The 24221-nt window shown below is 40.3% G+C and overlaps 1 protein-coding gene across 3 annotated transcripts in view; it reads right to left on the bottom strand.

Moving 5' to 3' along the window:
- Window positions 1-7890: 7890 nt before the first annotated feature.
- The window catches only part of mark4 (microtubule affinity regulating kinase 4), a 162900-nt gene continuing 146569 nt past the window's right edge, over window positions 7891-24221 (bottom strand). For 2 of the 3 annotated variants that reach the window (XM_034168664.1, XM_034168666.1), the window contains exon 17: window positions 7891-8028. The gene's annotated coding sequence lies outside the window, so the exon portion shown is untranslated. The remainder of the gene's footprint in view (window positions 8029-24221) is intronic. The other variant, XR_004560205.1, reaches the window with a different exon arrangement.

Genomic DNA, 24221 nt, shown 5'->3' with positions numbered 1-24221 from the left:
AATTAAGCCTTAAATTACGATGTTTTCAGGTCGAAACAGGCCGACGACGGCGCCTGGAAGCGCTGTGCGACTACCCACTCCGTGGGAAGTCCTTACAGCGACAGAAACACCCCATAATTTCTCATCAGCCGTTAAACTTTTCACCGAAAACCAGTTAAATTTCTCGAATAGTGTCCACTCGGATATTCCTCACAGGTCCAGAAAAAATTTTGATAAAGCAATGCGCGCCATCTCGAGCAGCGTGTGAAACAAAGGAATTCAGCCGAGAGGGCTGGACCACATCTCACTCAAGGCCTGCCCACAGGGAAATGACGTCACCGACACAACTTGTCGCACGTCATTCAAATCCATATAGTTAAAAAAAGTGTTGGTTTCTTATCTAATAGACCTCGTAGATGCTGAGAATGACAGCCTCAACACTGCATTTAATCTATTATTAGACTCAATTGGCTTTGCTCAAAATGTAAATGAGTCCACCCACAACTTTAATCATACTTTAGATCTTGTTTTGACTTATGGTATGGAAATTGAAGACTTAACAGTATTCCCTGAAAACCCCCTTCTGTCTGATCATTTCTTAATAACATTTACATTTACTTTAATGGACTACCGAGCAGTGGGGAATAAGCTTTATTACAGTAGAAGTCTTTCGGAAAGCGCTGTAACTAGGTTTAAGGATATGATTCTTTCTTTGTTATGTTCTCCAATGCCATATACCAACACAGTGCAGAGTAGCTATCTAAACTCTGTGAGTGAGATAGATTATTTCGTCAATAGTTTTACATCCTCATTGAGCACAACTTTGGATGCTGTAGCTCCTCTGAAAAAGAGAGCCTTAAATCAGAAGTGCCTGACTACGTGGTATAACTCACAAACTCGCAGCTTAAAGCAGATAACCTGCAAGTTGGAGAGGAAATGGCGTCTCACTAATTTAGATCTTCACTTAGCCTAGAAAAAGAGTCTGTTGCTCTATAAAAAATTCATCCGTAAAGCTAGGACATCTTACTACTCATCACTAATTAAAGAAAATAAGAACAACCCCAGGTTTCTTTTCAGCACTGTAGCCAGGCTGACAAAGAGTCAGAGCTCTATTAAGCCGAGTAGTCCTTTAACTAGTAAAGAGAAAAATTACTCATAACCATCCCAAAGACATATCGTTATCTTTGGCTGCTTTCAGTAATGCTGGCATTTCGTTAGACTCTTTCTCTCCGATTGTTCTGTCGGAGTTATTTTCATTAGTCACTTCCTCCAAACCATCAACATGTCTATTAGACCCCATTCCTACCAGGCTGCTCAAGGAAGCCCTACCATTAATTAATGCTTCGATCTTAAATATGATCAATCTATCTTTATTAGTTCGCTATGTACCACAGGCTTTTAAGGTGGCAGTAATTAAACCATTACTTAAAAAGCCATCACTTGACCCAGCTATCTTAGCTAATTATAGGCCAATCTCCAACCTTCCTTTTCTCTCAAAAATTCTTGAAAGGGTAGTTGTAAAACAGCTAACTGATCATCTGCAGAGGAATGGTCTATTTGAAGAGTTTCAGAATTCATCATAGTACAGAAACAGCATTAGTGAAGGTTACAAATGATCTTATGGCCTCATACAGTGGACTCATCTCTGTGCTTGTTCTGTTAGACCTCAGTGCTGCTTTTGATAGTTGACCATAAAATTTTATTAGAGATTAGAGCATGCCATAGGTATTAAAGGCACTGCGCTGCGGTGGTTTGAATCATATTTATCTAATAGATTACAATTTGTTCATGTAAATGGGGAGTCTTCTTCACAGACTAAGGTTAATTATGGAGTTCCACAAGGTTCTGTGCTAGGACCAATTTTATTCACTTTATACATGCTTCCCTTAGGCAGTATTATTAGAAAGCATTGCTTAAATTTTCATTGTTACGCAGATGATAAAACTCAATGGGGGAGGTGCAAAAGACAAGGGTAGACAGAACTGCACAGTTGCACGGTGGATATCCTCTGGAGATCATCTCGTTGGGACACCCTGCTACCTTGGGGTACTGGTTGAGCCTTATGTGCCAGCTCAAGGTGTTGCCTTATTGAACATTTCACAGGTGAAGAAGTCGGAATGTTGTCCAGATGTTCCATGTCCCAACTTGTCAACATTAAGATATAGGTTTTGAGGAGTGCACTAAAAAAAAAAAAAAAAAAAAAACTCACCTTGAAATGTTGTCTCTGTTTTTATGTTATAAAGCACTTGGAATCATGTATGACTTTAACATGCTCTTTAAATAAAGTTATTATTTCTGGCCAACTCACTACCAAACTGAATGAACGGTTCTCTGACTGCTGCTACAGTTATATTTGGTCTAAATCAGTTTACTACCATTAGCTATGTTGCCCTCAACCATGCTAACCACATGACTTTTGTGGGGTGGAGGTAAATATCTACACAAGCTTGCATTTGTAAAACACGAGGCAGAGAAGACAGAAGAGGTTCAAAGTCTTTATTTCTATGTCACATTATTTCCATGGAGACATGCAGGACTGCAGGTCAATTGTTTGGCTAGCTTTCAGTCGGTACGCTGGGTTTTGTTGGTTACAGCAACAGCTTCAAACACACACGATACATCAGGACACAACTTCATAACTGTGGAATAGTTTCCAGGTTCGAGACACAAACAATGTCGTGAGGCTGAAAGCATTTTAGGGGGCGCTGTCTCACTCTGGAAATGTTATGAAGTATGTAACAGAGAAGAGGATCAGAGAGTGAAGCCCTGCAACGCTCAAAACTAAAGACAAAGCACAAAGGCAACAAATGTGAAAATTTGTTCGTATTCAGAGGTTTCAAAATGAAAAAATTCTGTTTGGATTTTGAGTGTCGGGTTTTGTTCTGTGGAAAAACAGAGATCATTCAAGGTCACATCCACATTAACTCTGAGAACGTGTGACATCATGCAGCAGCTTGCTGACGCTGGCATCTGATTGGCTAAGAGGCTCAGCAGCACTGCAGCCTGATTAGTCATCAGAGGTTTTCACTGCAGTGTGGTCCGCTTAGCAACAGAACAGGTTTGTGGTGTTACCACCATGCAATCTCAACCACAGGGTGCGAAAAAATGCCTCAATTATTTTACCTAAAAACCAAATGTAGAAACCCCCACCACCCCAAAAAAACAACAACAACAACAAAAAAAAAAACACGGCTGTCTGAATCTGTCCTAAATAGGGTTGGGTATCAAGAACCGGTTCTTTTGGAGAATCGTTAAGAAATGATTCAATCCACCGATATCAATAGCCTGTTTGCGTAACAATTCCCTTATCGGTCCTTCAGAGCGGCCGTTGTTTTTGAGGGTGTTTGTCGAGAAAATGATCATTTCTCTACATTGACTGTAGACCGTGCAGCGGCTCTGTAATCAACTCCTTCTGTAACAGCTCCGCTTTGAAGCTTGAACCAACGAAGCAGTGCTCCGATCCACTGCTTCTTTGGTTCTCTGATTCGCTGCTTTTCAGAAGCGGCATGTCCACTTCTTAACCCCTCTCAAAGCTATTAAAACGTGTCAATCGTGAGTCACTTTTGTGTGGATTGTGTGGGACTCCTGTCTTGTTGCAGGAAAGAAACAAGAATCGTCCTCCGTTCCTTTGGCACAGCTCCAAATGTTGCGCGGCTCTCTGCCAAGTCAAGTTAGAGTCCAGCCGGAATTTATAACTTCAAAGCGAATTGCAGTTTTAAATCAAATAACACCTCTTTCCAAATGTAATACAGACAACAAACGACAATTGACCAAAATGTTTTTTTCCCTCCCAAAATGAGACGTCCTGCATTCTTTATGAATTTCACTGATGCTGACGTGCAGCAGAGCTGAGCTCAGCTCACAGTCTATGGAGTTAAATTTGTGCCATTAATGTCTGAAAGGAAATGTTTTTGACAAAAACTATAGATTTTGTTTATTTCTATTTATGTCCAGTGATCAAGGATCCAGTGACCAATTTGATATTTATTTACTTTAAGACTCAATAAAATGCTGTTGACATAGAAGACCTGTAAAGCCTACCTTTAGTACAGAGAAAATTCACAGGAGTTATCGATAAGGGAATCAATAAAGAATCGGATCCATAAGTGGAATCGATAATGGCATCGATATTGATATAATCTTATCAATATCAACCCCTAGTCCTAAAAACATCAAAATTATTGGCTGCAAAAAAAGTCAACGTGAAAAACTTTAAAATCTTTGTTCTTCCTGATGCTAAAGCTCAACAAGACGCTGAGAATAAACAACAAAAAAAAAAAATCACTCAGTGGACCTTTGGAAAAGTGCAAAGCTCTTATTTGACGTTTTAAGTTTCACAGGATCATTTTCCTTTAAAACCAGGTAAGGAACCAAGTGTGTTGGACTCAGACAGTTTAAACAGACCACAGCTCCCGACCCGCCAATTTAACAGAATCATCACATTCACCGTTCAGTCACCCTACCAGTCAATTTAACCATTAAAAGACCAGTCATGTTAACCGTTTAATCACATAACATGTACAGCTGGAACACAATCTATATTAAACGATTGCTAAATCAATCACCAGCTATCTTGGTAATCAATTGTTTTGATTCTTTTTATATCCAAATTCTCTGATTTCAGCTTCTTCAACTCCTATCATACAGTAAACTGAATATTTTTGAGGACATCATCATCATGAGCTTTGAGGAACATTGATTTCATGAACCAAACAACAAATGGATTAAGCCAGAAAACAAACACCAAGTTAACTGATAATTAAAATTATTGGTAGTTGCAGCCCTGTGAAAAATGTTAAAATTTTATTTTTGTGTCACAGAACAAAGCAAAGCTGTGTACAGTGGTCCCTCGCAATAACGCGGTTCACCTTTCGCGGCCTCGCAGTTTCGCAGATTTTTTTAGTCCATTTTTGCATGCTTTTTTTTTTTTTTTTTAAACAGCGCATTGTGTTCTGCGTCCTCATCAAGCAGGCCGGTCGCGGCACCACGAAGGGAGAGCACGCGCATTGTGTTCTGCGTGTCTGTTTATAAGATTCTTCTCGCCCAGAAGAAAAAAGAGCACCAACAACTACCCATAACTGTGTTCTTCACTCGGAAAAAGACACCTGCAGCGAGGTGTCACTCAGTGGAAAAAGACAAGACAGCGGAGCGGCGCCAGGACGCTTAGTTGCGGTCAGACGAACTGTGAAATACTGGTCAGTCACTATTAATAATTTCTTATGTATCCAACCTCGTAGGTTGATCGTTAAAATTAAATTCATTAGTTCTAAAAGCCATCATAATTATTTAGGAAAATGTTCTATTTTTATTTCTCAAACAAATGTTTGGGCCTGAAAACAGGTTGGTTTTATTTTTCTACTAAGGTTTGAACTTTGAGAGTGTTTACACACGAGAGAAAAGTGAGAAAAATGTTAATGTCTGTCTGAGAAAAGTGTATAAAGTGTGTAGTGAGGGGTTTTACAGCCTTAAAACATCTATAATAATTGTAAAAAATAACGCTGACTACTTCACGGATTTCACCTATTGCGGGTTATTTTTAGAACGTAACTCCCACGATAAACGAGGGACAGCTGTACAATGATTTTTTTTTTCTCCCCATGTCTGCCTTTTTCATTTTCAGCACTTTATATCTTTTATTATGTTGGGATTTTTTTAATGTCAAATAAATACTTGTGAAATATTTCAATGCAAGGCTGAAACTTATTGTTAGAATTTATGGTTATGATTTAGTGTGAAATTACCCAATTAACTCATCAGAAAACATAAACAAATAATAAAATAGCAATAAATAAAATTTCTTAGAATAATTCATTAATTAATTGAAAAACAACTGATAGATTAATCAATTACAAAAATAAACGACATGGAGGTGGATCAAAAGGGTCTAACAGAAGATGGCCCTGTTGCCTTGGAAACACTTTAATCTCGTTGAGATTACCTGGCCACAAACAGGAAGGAGGAGAAATGTCCTAAAAGCTCATTAGCGCCCCTCAAAGGCTCCACTGGAGGTTTAAAATTTGATCAACATGATGATAACCTGAACAGCTGCTGAGTTAAAAATGAGTTTTGTCAGAAAGGTAAGTCTGTGTCATGTTTGACGTCTTTTATGACTGATCACGAACTAGTTTTTAAGTTGTGAGTTTTCAGATGAGCTCATACGTGCTTCACCGCTCAGAAATGGTCCGACTCGCCCACGTCTGTGTGTATGTGCTGCATTCCACAGCCTGAATTCACTGAGATAATACATAGTCAGCTTTAGAGTCCTCAGAAGAACCAGATGCACCTTTTACATGAGGCGTGAAAATGTGGAAACAGGGGTCCTTTTGAACTGAAGTCTGATGTGAGAATTTGCTGCGTTTTCACACATATCCAAATTAGTTGAGGCTGGTGTTCTGCCACAATCACAACGCCTGGCACGGGGGACAGCGCCGAGCTTTAGGACGCTGGATAAGACGCACAGTTTTCTTGGTCGACCTCATTAAAACCTCAGCCAGTCAGAATAACCGAGACAACTGTATGAGAATTTGAAGTGGGTTTGCGGTAAATGACTGTTACGGTCTTGGTGATTGGCTTCCGTCTAACTAGGACAGGTCTGGGGCCGTACACGTCGCTGCATCCTCCACACTCCAGATCTGCCTCGGGTCCTGGATGACAAATAGGCAGCCAGACCATCTAACTGGTGCAACTAGGTAAAACTGCAGCTGATGTTCCTCACAATCCAAGTCATTTTAGTCTCCCCAAGTCATTCCAGTGGTACCCAAGGATGATCCAGTACCAAAGACATCAGTTGTTGCCTTAGACCACCAGGTAGTATTTAAGTCTCACAGCTATACATTACAACGGGAAACACCAGGATCCTAAAGACCTGGACCTTCCACCTTCTGCAAAGATAACAGCTCAGTCCAGCAACCTCATGACCCCATATAAACCGTTCCAGACGAGGAACAGGATGAGGACCCACTGCTGAGATGTCTCAGTGGGTCAACCAATGAAGCTGTGCACCTTCTCCAGCACAGGAAAGCACTTCACTGTTCTCCTGCAATAATATCGACGGATCCACAGGGAATTCCCACAACCCAACGGAATACATCAGAACCAGGTGGTTTAACCACATTAGGCAGCATGTCTGTGTCCAGCAGGCAGTCTGCAGCAACGTAAGTGACACAGAGAGACAGAAAAAAAGAAAGATGGGCAGAAAGGTTGCGACCTGAACAAGTTTTTGCATTTCTGCATGTCTCCATCTAAAGGCTGGAGCTGAAACTGCACCCTTGCTTCTCAAACCTGTTATGACATGCACCAGCAGAGGTCAGTGTTCTGCTTGCTTTAAAAGCATTCAAGAAAACAAACCTAACAGACAAAAAGATAAAAATGTCTTTAAATAGCAGCTTTTAAAAAAGGAATAAAATATGAAACAATATGGAAAACATTATTAATCCACGCTATCCTCATCACGAAGCAATCTGAAATTAGAAAAAACCTGCATGGGCTCACATAAAGTGGAGGAGGGGTGTGATGTAACAGGGTTCATCATAGGTCACTAACAGCTCCAAGGTCAAGGGTCATCTCCAGCTTGCCGACAGCGGCCTGTGAAGCAGAGGGTCTTTAGCGGAGGCGGGGCATCACTCGCCGCATGGGATGAGGTTGAGCTAAGAGATGAAGAAGAGGCTCTGTCCTCATTGGTCAGCCTGTGTTTGCTGCCCCGCCTCCTATCGCCCTCAGAGCTCCAGTAACTTGGACACTTTGGTGGCGATGTCTCTAAAGGCTAAAGGCGCCCCCCACAGGCGTTTGAACCTCACGCCGCTGCTTTGGGCCAGCCCACTGGGCAGCTGGCAGACCTCGGCCTCAAAGGCCACGCGGGCGCCGGCCGCTCCGTGAGTGCAGGACAGCAGGAAAGGCCCGGCCAGGTGGACCTGACAGCCGCAGCCCTGGGCCGCCTCACGCAGCGCTAGCACGACCTCGGCTGGGTCGCGGGCGCTCCGCACCCTCACATCCCAGCCGCATCGGGGGGTCCGGGGCTCGGCCGCTTTTTGATGCCCAGATAGATGGCGACTGGAAGCAGAACAGCAGTACACAGGATGTGTTAATAGGGGTGGGTCAGGATAACCGGGGGGTGGAGTCAGAGGTGAAGACAGGCACAGGGTCGTGAGGGGAGGGAAATAAAAATGTGTGAGTTCAAGTGAGATGAAGGAGGTGTCAGGAAAAGAGAAAAAAGGAAGAAAACAGAAGATTAGTTTCTTACATTTGGTAGATTGTGACAAACTGATGTTTTCTATCTAAATCACAGACACAGAAAGGACACAGAGTTACACAGACGGGTTTGGACACGCCTGGACACTTCTGTCACATCCTGTGTGGTAACTTACACTCTGACCCTTTGAGGTCACAAGGTCAAGAGTCATAGAACAGAGGGATCATATTCCTTCTGAATATTGCCCAGTCTCATTCTAAGCACTCCTCATTCCCATCTAATCCTTGTAAAAAGTCCTCATTCTCATAGAATCACTGTGTACTTATTGTAAAAACAACAAAGAAAAACAAAAAACAAAAATTAGATAAAAAAAATTGGATTGATTCTTATTTAATATCAACACTTTCTGAAACTAAGTGTTTAACTCACTATTGTTTACTGTCTCTGTACTCTGGCAAAATAATTTCCTTCAGGATAAATAAAATTGATCTTTATCTTTAAATATTGCCACACCCAAACAGAGCCATTATTCGATTCTCTTCTAATCCTTCTAAATTGTACTCATTGTCATACAGTCCTTATAAATTACAGACATTCAGCCACTTCATCAACTTTGATCTGGATCAAAAATCTTTTGGAACTGAGAGAAGAGAAATAAGAGCTTAAATTTAAACCCAACAGAGAGCCACTTTAAAATCAGGACACTTAAATCAACATTAGAAAATGCAGTAAATAGCCATTAAGTAAGAGTCTAAATAAAGTCTAACTAATGTGTTTAGTAATTATTACACTGTCATAAAGCACAGAGTTACAGTAGGAAATGCTTCACTAATATTTCATAGCAGTTTGGTTGTTGACAGAGGTTTGGTTGCGAATAAATGCCTCATTATGGCTACATGACGGTTATACAGTATAACAAGCAATAATTTATTGGTTGGAGTATAAATTATTCAATATCTACACCCAGGAACAAGCAAGTCTCCACATGAAGAAATGGGAGTGTGTCCACGTATCGCAATCTTTACCAGTAATAAGTAGTTATTGGGTACTGCAGTCTTGTTTGATGGCGGGTGCTAAAGGGTTAAAATATGACACATATGAGGGTGATTCTTTAACTACGGGCACTATTGGCCTTGTAAATGTAATTTCCACCACACCATTGCCTTACAATGTAAACCGCCTTGGGGCAACTGTTTGTTGTGATTTGGCGCTATATACATGTGCTCTGATGTCACTGTTTATCTCCATAGAAACTACCCAAACAATCTTTCATACAAACTGTTTAGGGACATTACAGTGTTGTGGTGGAAATTACGGCAATAGTGTGGGACAACTACATTTTGTTTAAAAAAAATCACAACAGTTGTATGACATTGAATACCCCAATCATGTTTTGATTATTTTACTGATATTTTATTCAGAGATATTTTAAAACATTAGAAAAAACGTTTCTTTACCATTCATTTTTATCATTGAAGATCAAAAGTCTGGGTGTGGGACAAGCACAAAACGGCAATATTTGCATATAATGATGCTGAAAAAAGGTGAAAAAGTCATCATAGACTACTAGAACAAATTTCTTAACACACTTTCATTGTAAAGATAACTATAAAAGTGTGAAATTTCCCCTTTTTTCTGTTTTTCATACAATATGATCAAAGGACATAAGTGCCCATAGTCTAAGAATCACCCATGATGTAATTTCTCTACTTCTGGGGGGAAAAAACACGGCATTTTCTCTGAGTGTTTGGGCAAATTACCAGTGGTGGGCACCAATAACCAAAAAATGAACTTCGATAACAGATAATCAGATAACTGAAAAGTTATCTTTGATAAAGATAAAACGATAAACCACCCAAAAATGTATTGGAAGTTACAGATAACCGATAAATTCCAGTATCGTCTCTGGTACATTTGCAACTACTAATAAACTGAATTTGAGTTTTAACACCACAATCGCTTCTGAAAGCATCAAAAGCGATGCAGTACACCATTTTCTATGAGAAGTTATGCTGTGTATACTGTATATTAGCACAAACAGGACCGGCTGCTCCCACAAGTGGTCAAATCCCACAATATCATGCAGGGTTCAAATGAGACTGCGGTGCCCTATTAACACCATTAGTTTATTGAGGGGGGTTGGTAAGGTTAGACCTTTCTCATATGAAGCGGCTTGAGGCAGCGTTGATGTGATTTGGTGCTATATAAATAAAAATAAATGGAAATTAGTTTATGCTTAACCAGCTGTTAGGTAATGCTCGTTGTTTTAATGTTAACAGTATATTTTATACATTATTTAATCATAAATAATGTATAATTAAAAACTTCATTAATGCCATTAATAAATGGTTACTACACACAAGTTAAATCTTTATTAACTGCTAGGTAATGCTAGCTATTGCATTAAGTAATGTTAAAAGCACAATGATAAATGATTAAATCATTTCTGAATGAGTAAGACCATTAATAAGTGCTTACAACACAATCAACTCTGAATCAATTTTCACATAATGCTCTTCACTGTATTAACTAACGTTAACATTATCTTTATAAATTATTAAATAGTTATTAAATAATAACTTTGCTAACACCATTAATAAATGGTTACTACACACAAGTTAAATCTTTATTAACTGCTAGGTAATGCTAGCTACTGCATTAAGTAATGCAGTAACTTTGCTAACACCATTAATAAATGGTTACTACACACAATTACCTCTTAGGTAATTTGTATTCCTGTATTAATGTTAATTAACATACTGTTGCTGTGAAGTGATGCAAACATCGTTACTCTTTAAGCTCACAGTTTATGCCAATTAAATACAAATCTAAAGCAAAATAAAAGGACTCACTGAATTTAATACAACACATCAGTGTTTTCTGTCTTTAGACAAGAACACTGATACAACTATGATTTACTATTTATTTTTTTATTATTTATTTATTTAAGGAAAGTTCAACAACAGGATACACTGCTTTTATTCATCTTAGATTGTGTTTTTATTTTACACCATTTTTTAATAAAGAAAGTTGAATTTACTGACACTCCCCCAGCTCAGAAAACTAATGAATGAATTTTACTTTCCCCAGGCGTGCCCAAACCTTTGCAAATAACACTTCTCTGGTCTAAAAGCAGCGACAGACTGCTGGAAAGACCCCAAAGGCGTCGGCATGATGTCAAAAAGGGTTTATACTGGTTTAACACTGGTTATGGATGAACAGGAGGAAGTGGCTTGAAATTCAGACTGATTTGAGGCAAACTGGCGGCTTGATACCAGGTTCACCTGGCTTTCAACTACAGCTCAACCACAGCCAAGCTCTCCTGATCTGGATCAGCTCTAACTGGTTTGGACTCAGTGTGTCCACTGAAGGCAGCGAGACACATAACACTGTGACATCACACACGGTCTAAGGAGCTGCTGCTGCAAGACAACTACACCACCAAAAAGACCAAATCTGAGTTTTGGGATCAAGTGCCAGAGTTGGACCCACAGATGCATCTAGCAGGAACACAGACACGAGCACATACACAGTTAGACCGCTGCTGCTGGTTTACCTTTGACCCTCACACGGGGCTTCAGCAGCTGAGAGAGACACACAAAACTCTTTAATACCACAACACACACACAAACACACACAGAGAGACAGACAGACACAAACAGAGCCAGACACAGGCAAAAGTAGACACGGACACAGAAACAGACGAGCAGTGCTGTGAAAAGCATTTTGGACCTTTGAGCTTTTAGACATTTGACATTTTTATGCCAAAAACAAAACAAAAAAACAAATAAAAAACAAACAAACAATAAATCAGGCTTTTCATATTAAAATGTATAAAATGATGCCTTTAAACTAACAGTAAAAAGTAATTGAATTAAAATAAATAAAAATATGAAAGCTGGTGATGGTGTGAATAAGTAAATGAACCCTTTAATATCTTCTTTCAGCTGCTCCTGTTATGTCCCATTAAAAAACAACAACAAAAACATTAGTTTATCATTCCCGCCCACATGCCGAAATAAACCCACATCAATTTATTACATCCGCCAAGGACGTAATAAAATTATCTGCATTTATCTATTTATTTGTCTATCTATCTGTTACCAGGCTTATGTCAAAACTACTGCACAGACTTTGACGAAACTTTCACCACAGACACATATTAGGGCACGGAAGACTCCACTGAATTTTGGAAGTGATCTGGATCCGGATTCTGGCTCAGGATTTCACTTTATAGGCATTTAAGGATTATGTCACGGATTCTCACAAAATTTTCACCACAGATAGATATTAGGGCATAGAAGACTCCACTGAATTTTAGAGGCGATCTGGATCCGGATTTGTGGACATCAGAAATATCGGATTGCTCTTGTTTTTTATTTTGGCAAATTTCACTGATGGCGATACAGCTGTTGCAAGAACCAGCACACCCGCTAGGTGGCGAGTATGCTTTAGCCGAAGACTGCCAAAGCTTACTAAGTCAGGCACAAAACTTACTTGCTGTCATTGACAGCCACACACACGACAACAATTATTGATAAAGCCACGAAGCTGAAGCCGAGGTGACCATGACTGATATTTGCAGCTAGTATCCATGTGGTACACTGCACAATGGAGGCTGCTTGGATGCTGACTACACATGCTTTAAGGTGAGTTTTTCCTCAGGGAGTTGTAGCTCTGACACATTTTATTCTGTGTGCCTTCTGGCAAATTGTAGCTGAAATTTCACATTTCCTCCTGACGAAAATCCTTCTGTCTTGTATCAGACAAAGCAAAAAAAAAAAAAAAAAAAAAATCTGTCCTCCCTCATGACTTTTTTCTGATGGCAAGGACGACAAACTAATGTCTTTGTTTTTTTATGGGGCCTTAGGGGGGCGCCACAGCAGATCAATTGTTTCCATCTCACCCTGTCCTCTGTCACACCAACCACCTGCACGTCCTCCCTCAGCACATCCATAAACCTCCTCTTTGGCCTCCCTCTTCTCCTCCTGCCTGGTGGCTCCATCCTCAGCATCCTTCTCCCTATATACCCTGGGTCCCTCCTCTGTACATGTCCAAACCATCTCAGTGTCACCTCTCTCACTTTGTCTCCAAACCGTCCCACCTGAGCTGTACCTCTGATATGTTCATTCCTAATCCTGTCCATTATCATCACTCCCAAAGAGAATCACAACATCTTCAGCTTTGCCACCTCCAGCTCTGCCTCCTGTCTTTTGCCTTAGAGACAGTGCCATTGGGCCTCATGTATCCACGTTGCGTATGGCGATATTTGAGCGTATATGGGGTGTACGCCAAAATGGCTGCGCTACTTGGCATTTATCAATGTGGTTGTTGGTGTACGGTGCACTGAAAATATACACCAGGTCGAGAGGTGGTGTAAATTATACACCAAAATGATCCAGCACTGGAATCCACATAAAAATGAAAATGATCAACATGATAAACAGTGCCATTATACAAATCAATGCATATGTTACATAAATAACACTTTCTTGATTATACCACATAATAATTAATACAAATACCGCTTTTGCGGGATTGTTGGTCTATCGAGCACGATCCGTGGCCACAGCGCTGACCGCAAAGAAAGCGCTGCTCGCCTTTTTCTCCAGAGCCTGGAACCAGAGCAGCGCTGAGCTTAACTTTATGTGGTGTGACCGTTTTAGACAATGGAATTGATAATTACAATTGTAGTGTTCTCATTCCCTTCGCCCGTGCTGCAATCAGGTTTTGTCTTCTCCATTCGTTTGTTACAATAAAATAAATAAAGAAATACATTTTAAAAATAAAGAAATCTGAAAAATTAGGTGTGTCTTCTTAACTGAGCTAGCAAATATCCACATTTCACATGTCAATAATTCTTGACATGTGAAAAGAGAATACAGTGGTCCCTCGCTATAACGCGGTTTTTAGTCCAATTTTGCATGCTTTTTGTTTTTTACAGTGTTCTGTGTTCTGCGTGTCTGTTTATAAGAATCTTCTCGCCCAGAAGAAAAAAGAGCGCCAACAACTACCCATAACTGTGTTCTTCACTCGGAAAAAGACACCTGCGGCGAGGTTTGACTCAGTGGAAAAAGGCACGGCGTCAGGACGAAGAGGCGCGATCAGAGGAACTGTGAAATTCTGGTCAGTCACTATTAATAATTTCGTATGTGTCCAACCTCGTACGTCGATCGTTAAAATTGAAATTCGTTAGTTCTTAAAGCCATCATAATTATTTATAGGAAAACGTTCTATTTTTATTTCTCAAACAAATGTTTGGGCCTGAAAACAGTTTGGTCTTATTTTTCTACTAAGGTTTGAACTTTGAGAGTGTTTACACACGAGAGAAAAGTGAGAAAATGTTCATGCCTGATTGAGTAAAGTGTATAAACTGTGTAGTGAGGGGTTTTACAGCTTTAAAACATCTATAATAATTGTAAAAAAATAACGCTGACTAGCTACTTCACGGATTTCGCTTATCGCGGGCTATTTTTAGAACGTAACTCCCGCGATAAACGAGGGACCACTGTAACACTTTTTTGATTATACTACAAAACAATTAATACGATGGCCGCTTTTGACGCTCTATTGGCACGCGTCGTGATTGGTGGAGTTCTTTTTCTTTGCCGTGTTCCTGGCTTCCATGTCGTAAAATGAGGGTGTGTCTGAAGCAGAGTCTGAATATTTATGGGCGTGTTCATTATAATTACGATTGTTTTCACCCGCCGCATTTATCAAGGTCACGTCAGGCGTACACCAGAAATGTGCAGGTGCACACTGCTTGATACATGTCACGGCAACTTTGGTGTACTTCAAATTTACACCGTAAATTTACGCCACATGTGCGCAACATTGATACATGAGGCCCATTGTCTCTAAGTCGTACAACATAACTAGCCTCACTACTGTCTTGTAAACCTTCCTCTTCAATCATGCAGATATTCTTCAGTCACAAATCACTCATGCCACCTTCCTCCACCCTGCCTGCAGTGTCTTGCCTTCACCTCTCTACCACACTCTCCATTACTTTGGACAGTTGACCCCAAATATTTAAATTCATCTACTTTCATCACTTCTACTCCTCATAATCACACTATTCCACTGGGCTCCCTCTCATTCACAAACACATGTACTCAGTCTTGTTCCTACTGACTTTCCCCTCCACAGCATATCTCCACATTTCCAGGTGAGACTCAACTTACTCTCTACTCTCACTCCAGATCACAATGTCATCTGCAAACATCATAGTTCATGGAGACTCCAGTCTGATCTCATCCGTCAACCTGTCCATCACCATTGCAAACAAGAAAGTACTCCGAGCTGATCCTTGGTGTAATACCACCTCCACCTTGAATGAGTCTGTCATTCCTACTGCACATCTCACTGCTGTCACACTATCCTTCTACATGTCCGTCACTACCTTCACATACTTCTCTGCCACTCCAGAATTCCTCATGCAACACCACAACTCTTGGCACCCTGTCATAAGCTTTCTCTAAATCCACAAACACGCAATGTAAGGGCCCTTTCCTACTGGGGAGAGGATTAATTGCGCATGAATTGAGTATACAAATTGCGGGCGTTCGTTGTCGTCCGCAACAAAAATGGCCAAAAATGACAAATGTCCCAGTATGAATTATGGATATATTAATAATATATAGCGAATATATGATGAACAATCACGGTTATATAACGTATGTAGTGAGGAAACTGATCAGACACATTGAGATTATCACGGCAGTATTATGGGTGTATTATGAACGAATCGCGCACTAGGGTTATGACAAATCTCAAATTTATTAGCCTGGGGTTATAAATGATGAACTTTTACCTAAAACTCACAAAAATGACTTTGGTTTTGCCAGATCTTGAAAAAACCTCCTGCACCTAAGACAGTTTCATATTTTACATTAAAACACCTCGCGGCTCAAACACTCTATTATAACATGTCAGTTTTACATACAATACACATGAGGAATACATGAAAACGAGTACATATAGCATTTGTAGTGTTTTTAATAGTGTTTCAGATTTGTGTATTAGTGTTAATAAATTTGCTGTTAAGATATTTGTCTGTTTTGCAAGTAGATGGTTCCTTTTTCCAGTGAGTAGAGAAGCATTTCATAGCTTTGGGACACTTAAGTTTGGATATTGCTGACAGCAGGTCTTCATAATCTGTCTCTGAATAGTGTTTGTTATAAAACCAGGCCAGCGACCATGTAGTTGCAATGAAATCGCAAGTTACCCTCAGCTGTTCTCGCCAATTTGTAAGAAGGAAAAATGCAATAAGTGCAAAAATTCCTCATGAGTTCTACCTGGCCCTGTGAAGTGATGGCAGCTTGTGCCATTTGATGCGAGACCATTTTTCCTCCGTTTTGTAAAACTTGCATGCTTCACAAAGCTCAAAAAGGAATTTAAAATCATCTCTCTAGCCAAGGTTCTCATACTCTGGTATCACTTCTGTGCCCATGTATGCATTTTGCAAATCATACTGTTCCAAAATCTCATCATTAAACTCGCAGTTAATGTTAGGTGACCGTGACCATATAGGAAAAAAGAAATCCAACACATGTCGCAGAACAAGATCAAGAATGTGGTGCTGGCAGCCGATGTATTGAGGTTCACTGAATCCCTTGTCTCGAAATGTTCTCTGAAGCCTGTCTACAACACCATTTTTGTGACCAGTATTGACTGTTGTTGTGTCAGAGATGATCATCTGAATACTGTTCCATGCACTGTACTCATCAAGCAGGTCCTGTAGTGATATATATATATATATATATATATATATATATATATATATATATATATATATATATATGTCTGCAGTAGTTCCACTGTCACTTGCCAAAATGCCAAGTTGTAATGTTCTTCTGTCATTTTTCAAGCACACAACTTGGTACTCCTTACTGTCAATTTTCTTACCATCAAATTGCAAATTTATTTTGTATATATTTTCTTGTTATTTCTTGATACTTCTTAATTCTTTTCTTGTTACGTTATTTTAAATAGTATTGTGTATACTCGTATTTTTTAAAAGTGATGCGGAGCTAGGTGCGGGAGGTTTTCTCATGATCCAATGAAATAAACTTCAAAAAAGTGAACTATGGGTAAAAGTTCATCAAATGCAACATCAGGAAAATTAAAGTTTTGAAAAACGTTTTGTAGTCATAACCCTATCTCGCATGTGTTGCGCGTGCACGGCATATCAATCAATCAATCAGTCAATTTTTTTTTTATATAGCGCCAAATCACAACAAACAGTTGCCCCAAGGCGCTTTATATTGTAAGGCAAGGCCATACAATAATTATGTAAAACCCCAACGGTCAAAACGACCCCCTGTGAGCAAGCACTTGGCTACAGTGGGAAGGAAAAACTCCCTTTTAACAGGAAGAAACCTCCAGCAGAACCAGGCTCAGGGAGGGGCAGTCTTCTGCTGGGACTGGTTGGGGCTGAGGGAGAGAACCAGGAAAAAGACATGCTGTGGAGGGGAGCAGAGATCGATCACTAATGATTAAATGCAGAGTGGTGCATACAGAGCAAAAAGAGAAAGAAACAGTGCATCATGGGAACCCCCCAGCAGTCTACGTCTATAGCAGCATAATTAAGGGATGGTTCAGGGTCACCTGATCCAGCCCTAACTATAAGCTTTAGCAAAAAGGAAAGTTTTAAGCCTAATCTTAAAAGTAGAGAGGGTGTCTGTCTCCCTGATCTGAATTGGGAGCTGGTTCCACAGGAGAGGAGCCTGAAAGCTGAAGGCTCTGCCTCCCATTCTACTCTTACAAACCCTAGGAACTACAAGTAAGCCTGCAGTCTGAGAGCGAAGCGCTCTATTGGGGTGATATGGTACTACGAGGTCCCTAAGATAAGATGGGACCTGATTATTCAAAACCTTATAAGTAAGAAGAAGAATTTTAAATTCTATTCTAGAATTAACAGGAAGCCAATGAAGAGAGGCCAATATGGGTGAGATATGCTCTCTCCTTCTAGTCCCCGTCAGTACTCTAGCTGCAGCATTTTGAATTAACTGAAGGCTTTTTAGGGAACTTTTAGGACAACCTGATAATGAATTACAATAGTCCAGCCTAGAGGAAATAAATGCATGAATTAGTTTTTCAGCATCACTCTGAGACAAGACCTTTCTGATTTTAGAGATATTGCATAAATGCAAAAAAGCAGTCCTACATATTTGTTTAATATGCGCTTTGAATGACATATCCTGATCAAAAATGACTCCAGATTTCTCACAGTATTACTAGAGGTCAGGGTAATGCCATCCAGAGTAAGGATCTGGTTAGACACCATGTTTCTAAGATTTGTGGGGCCAAGTACAATAACTTCAGTTTTATCTGAGTTTAAAAGCAGGAAATTAGAGGTCATCCATGTCTTTATGTCTGTAAGACAATCCTGCAGTTTAGCTAATTGGTGTGTGTCCTCTGGCTTCATGGATAGATAAAGCTGGGTATCATCTGCGTAACAATGAAAATTTAAGCAATACCGTCTAATAATACTGCCTAAGGGAAGCATGTATAAAGTGAATAAAATTGGTCCTAGCACAGAACCTTGTGGAACTCCATAATTAACTTTAGTCTGTGAAGAAGATTCCCCATTTACATGAACAAATTGTAATCTATTAGACAAATATGATTCAAACCACCGCAACTCAGTGCCTTTAATACCTATGGCATGCTCTAATCTCTATCAAAAGCAGCACTGAGGTCTAACAGAACAAGCACAGAGATGAGTCCACTGTCCGAGGCCATAAGAAGATCATTTGTAACCTTCACTAATGCCATTTCTGTACTATGATGAATTCTAAAACCTGACTGAAACTCTTCAAATAGACCATTCCTCTGCAGATGATCAGTTAGCTGTTTTACAACTACCCTTTCAAGAATTTTTGAGAGAAAAGGAAGGTTGGAGATTGGCCTATAATTAGCTAAGATAGCTGGGTCAAGTGATGGCTTTTTAAGTAATGGTTTAATTACTGCCACCTTAAAAGCCTGTGGTACATAGCCAACTAACAAAGATAGATTGATCATATTTAAGATCAAAGCATTAAATAATGGTAGGGCTTCCTTGAGCAGCCTGGTAGGAATGGGGTCTAATAAACATGTTGATGGTTTGGATGAAGTAACTAATGAAAATAACTCAGACAGAACAATCGGAGAGAAAGAGTCTAACCAAATACCAGCATCACTGAAAGCAGCCAAAGATAACGATACGTCTTTGGGATGGTTATGAGTAATTTTTTCTCTAATAGTTAAAATTTTGTTAGCAAAGAAAGTCATGAAGTCATTACTAGTTAAAGTTAATGGAATACTCAGCTCAATAGAGCTCTGACTCTTTGTCAGCCTGGCTACAGTGCTGAAAAGAAACCTGGGGTTGTTCTTATTTTCTTCAATTAGTGATGAGTAGAAAGATGTCCTAGCTTTACGGAGGGCTTTTTTATAGAGCAACAGACTCTTTTTCCAGGCTAAGTGAAGATCTTCTAAATTAGTGAGACGCCATTTCCTCTCCAACTTACGGGTTATCTGCTTTAAGCTACGAGTTTGTGAGTTATACCACGGAGTCAGGCACTTCTGATTTAAAGCTCTCTTTTTTAGAGGAGCTACAGCATCCAAAGTTGTCTTCAATGAGGATGTAAAACTATTGACGAGATACTCTATCTCGCTTACAGAGTTTAGGTAGCTACTCTGCACTGTGTTGGTATATGGCATTAGAGAACATAAAGAAGGAATCATATCCTTAAACCTAGTTACAGTGCTTTCTGAAAGACTTCTAGTGTAATGAAACTTATTCCCCACTGCTGGGTAGTCCATCAGAGTAAATGTAAATGTTATTATATAAATAAATATAAATGATCAGAGAGAAGGGAGTTTTCAGGGAATACTGTTAAGTCTTCAATTTCCATACCATAAGTCAGAACAAGATCTAAGATATGATTAAAGTGGTGGGTGGACTCATTTACATTTTGAGCAAAGCCAATTGAGTCTAATAATAGATTAAATGCAGTACTGAGGCTGTCATTCTCAGCATCTGTGTGGATGTTAAAATCGCCCACTATAATTATCTTATCTGAGCTAAGCACTAAGTCAGACAAAAGGTCTGAAAATTCACAGAGAAACTCACAGTAACGACCAGGTGGACGATAGATAATAACAAATAAAACTGGTTTTTGGGACTTCCAATTTGGATGGACAAGACTAAGAGTCAAGCTTTCAAATGAATTAAAGCTCTGTCTGGGTTTTTGATTAATTAATAAGCTGGAATGGAAGATTGCTGCTAATCCTCCGCCTCGGCCCGTGCTACGAGCATTCTGGCAGTTAGTGTGACTCGGGGGAGTTGACTCATTTAAACTAACATATTCATCCTGCTGTAACCAGGTTTCTGTAAGGCAGAATAAATCAATATGTTGATCAATTATTATATCATTTACTAACAGGGACTTAGAAGAGAGAGACCCAATGTTTAATAGACCACATTTAACTGTTTTAGTCTGTGGTGCAGTTGAAGGTGCTATATTATTTTTTCTTTTTGAATTTTTATGCTTAAATAGATTTTTGCTGGTTGTTGGTGGTCTGGGAGCAGGCACCGTCTCTATGGGGATGGGGTAATGAGGGGATGGCAGGGGGAGAGAAGCTGCAGAGAGACGTGTAAGACTACAACTCTGCTTCCTGGTCCCAACCCTGGATAGTCACGGTTTGGAGGATTTAAGAAAATTGGCCAGATTTCTAGAAATGAGAGCTGCTCCATCCAAAGTGGGATGGATGCCGTCTCTCCTAACAAGACCAGGTTTTCCCCAGAAGCTTTGCCAATTATCTATGAAGCCCACCTCATTTTTTGGACACCACTCAGACAGCCAGCAATTCAAGGAGAACATGCGGCTAAACATGTCACTCCCGGTCCGATTGGGGAGGGGCCCAGAGAAACTACAGAGTCCGACATCCACATGGAACTGCACAGAGTTTGAAAGAAAAAAAGCATTAAATGTCTTTGTAAAGACTTGGAGAAGTAACTTTAATCTGATTACTGATTTGGAAAGATTAACGCTTTAGATTACTCGTTACTGAAAAAGTGTTCAGATTAGAGTAATGTGTTACAAAGTACTTTTACAAATAACATGTTACCGGCATCACTGGCCTTACGCTGCGTCTCCTTGTACTCCTGTCTACTTTATTCATCTCTCTGACTATCCTAATTCTTTTTCGCCAACCTCTTTCTCCATATGCTTTCCTGGACATCTTCGTTCCACCATCAAGTCTCCTTTTCTTCCTTCCGCTGTCCAGATGTCACACCCAGTATCGTCCTAGTTGTCTCCCTCACCACATCTGCAGTACTTTTCCAGTTATCCAAAACTGCTTCCCCTCCATCCAGTGCCTCTCTCACTTGCTCACTAAATTTCACACAACAGTCTTCCTCCTTCAGCTTCCACCATATGACCCTTTGTTTAATTTTCACTCTCTTCTTCTTCTTTACCTCTAAAGTCATCCTACAAATCGCCATCCTGTGGTGTCTAACTACACACTCTCCTGCCACCAACTTAAAGTCTCTCGATTTGTTTTAGCTTGCATCTCCGACAAAGAATGTAGTCCACCTGTGTGCACCTTCCTCCACACTAATATGTTACTCTGTGCTCCCCCCTTTTTCTAAAGTAGGTATTTACCATTTCCATTCTTTTTGCAAAATCAACCACCATCTGTCATTCCACATTCCTGTTCTTGATACCATATTTACCCATTACTTCCTCATCACCTCTGTTCCCTTCGCCAATATGCCCACTGAATTCCACTCCTATTACCACTCTTTCATGCTTGGGCACACTCTCCACCACTTCATCTAACTCACTCCAGAAATTTTCTTTCTCCTTCATCTCACAAACTACCTGTGAGGCATATGCACTGATGATATTCATCATCACAGATCAGTGGAGGATGCAGTCAACATGGGTCTGCATTACATCCTACAGCACCTGGACTCTGCAGAGAAGTACATGAGATCCTGCTCATAGACTTCAGCTCTGTGTTCAACACCATCATTCCTGACATTGTCCACAAAAAACTCTTCAAGTTCTCTGTACCAGCTCCCACCTGTCAGTGGATCTCCAGCTTTTTGACGGACAGGACACAGCAGGTGAGACTGGGGAGCATCACATCCAGCACACATACAATCAGCACTGCTGCCCCTCAAGGGTGTGTGCTCTCCCCACTGCTCCTCTCCCTCTATAGAAGCAACTGCACCTCAGGGAACCCCTCTTTTAAACTCCTGAAGTTTGCGGATGACACCACCATCACTGGACTCATCCAGAATGGTGATGAGGCTGCATACAGACAGGAGGTGGAACAGTTGGTCCTCTGTTGTGGTCAGAACAACCTGGAGCTGAACCCGCTCAAGACTGTGGAGATGATAGCAGACTTCAGCAGGAACCCACCATCACCCCCCCACACACCCACCTCCATCCTCAACAACACTGTGCCTACTGTGGACACTTTCTGGTTCCTGGGATCCACCATCTCCCGTGATCTGAAGTGGACCTCCCACATAGACTCCATCAGGAAAAAGGCACAGCAGAGGATGTAGTTCCTCAGAGAGCTAAGGAAGTTCAACCTGCCCCAGGAACTGCTCATCTTCTACACATCTATCATCCAGTCTGTCCTGTGCATCTCCATCTCTGTTTGGTTTCTCTCTACCTCCAAACATGACAGGCACAGACTTCAGCGGACTGTCAGGTCTGCAGAAAAAAAAAAAAAATCAACAGATCCAGCCTGCCCTCCATCCAGGACTTATACCGGTCCAGGACCAGGAAGTGAGATGGTAACATCTCTGCAGACCCCTCACACCCTGGACACACTGTGTTTATTTAAACTCCTCACCTCTGGTTGACATTACAGAGCGCTGTACGTCCAAACAACCAGACACAGGAACAGTTTCTGTCCACAGGCCATCACACTGAGGAGCAATTTAACCTGCCATAAAACTCGCTCATTCATGTACCTCATGTACAATTTCACTTTAATCTGTTTGTTTCACACATTTTTTTCTCTTATTGCACATTTTATTGTTCTTGCACATTTCATTTGCATATTTTATTGAATTATTCAGTGTTTAGTGTTTATTTATACACGCCGTACAGAGAGAATGCAGCTCAAGCCAAAGTCAAATTCCTTGTATTCTTGTGGATACTTGGTGAATAAAAGCTATTCTGATTCTGACACTACAGTATGAGAAACATCACCATATCATGATGCTTGGCCCATCATGGTTCACTGTCTTCACAGTGTACTGTAGCTTGGATTCAGTTTTTGGGGTCATTTGCAGAGCTCTCAAGTCTCACTCATTCAGAGTGAGACTCACGCTTAAAAGCGGTCCTGTCAGGTCTCCTGCATTTGGCATGACTCAACTCAAACTCTCATGCTAATGCATGACATTCTGAAACATTTCACTGCTATGACCTGCAGAGGAGAGGAGAGGAGGAGATTCGGCAGAAAATAAGTCCTGGACGTATCTCAACTTGAGAGCTCTGCATTTGACAAACTGTCTATGGCCCCTAGAACAAAAAAGAACAATCTCCATTTCTCTTTAGGCCAGTCAATGTGTTTCTTTGGTAAACTGTAACATCTTCAGCACATTGTTATTTCAGCAATGGGACTTTGTGGGGTTTCTTGTCCATAGCTCAGTAACACAGACTTCTACTTGTTACAGTACTCACAGGTGCCTTTAAACCTTCTTTGATCACCCTGGAGCTGATCATTGGCTGAATATTTGCAATTCTGGCTATTCTTCGATCCATTCAAATGGTGGTTTTCTGTTTTCTTCCCTATCTTTTTGGTTTTGTTGCCATTTGAAAGCATTTGAGATCATTTTAGACAAGCAGCCTATTGTTTTATGCCCTTTATATGTGTTTTCTTCCCTCCAATCAACTTTTTTATTCAAAGTACACTCTTCTTTTGAACGTGTGGAATGACCCCTTTTAACTCAGAGAGAAATGCACAACAACCAGCAGCTACAACATTTGCTGCCGTCATCCATAAATAAGGGCCACAGAAAGAAAAATGTAGACACTGCTATTTT

This window comes from Thalassophryne amazonica, chromosome 4, assembly GCF_902500255.1.
Source record: "Thalassophryne amazonica chromosome 4, fThaAma1.1, whole genome shotgun sequence".
NCBI lineage: Eukaryota > Metazoa > Chordata > Actinopteri > Batrachoidiformes > Batrachoididae > Thalassophryne > Thalassophryne amazonica.
The sequence above is the reverse complement of the archived record's forward strand: the minus strand, read 5'-3'. Positions and strand labels throughout refer to the sequence as shown.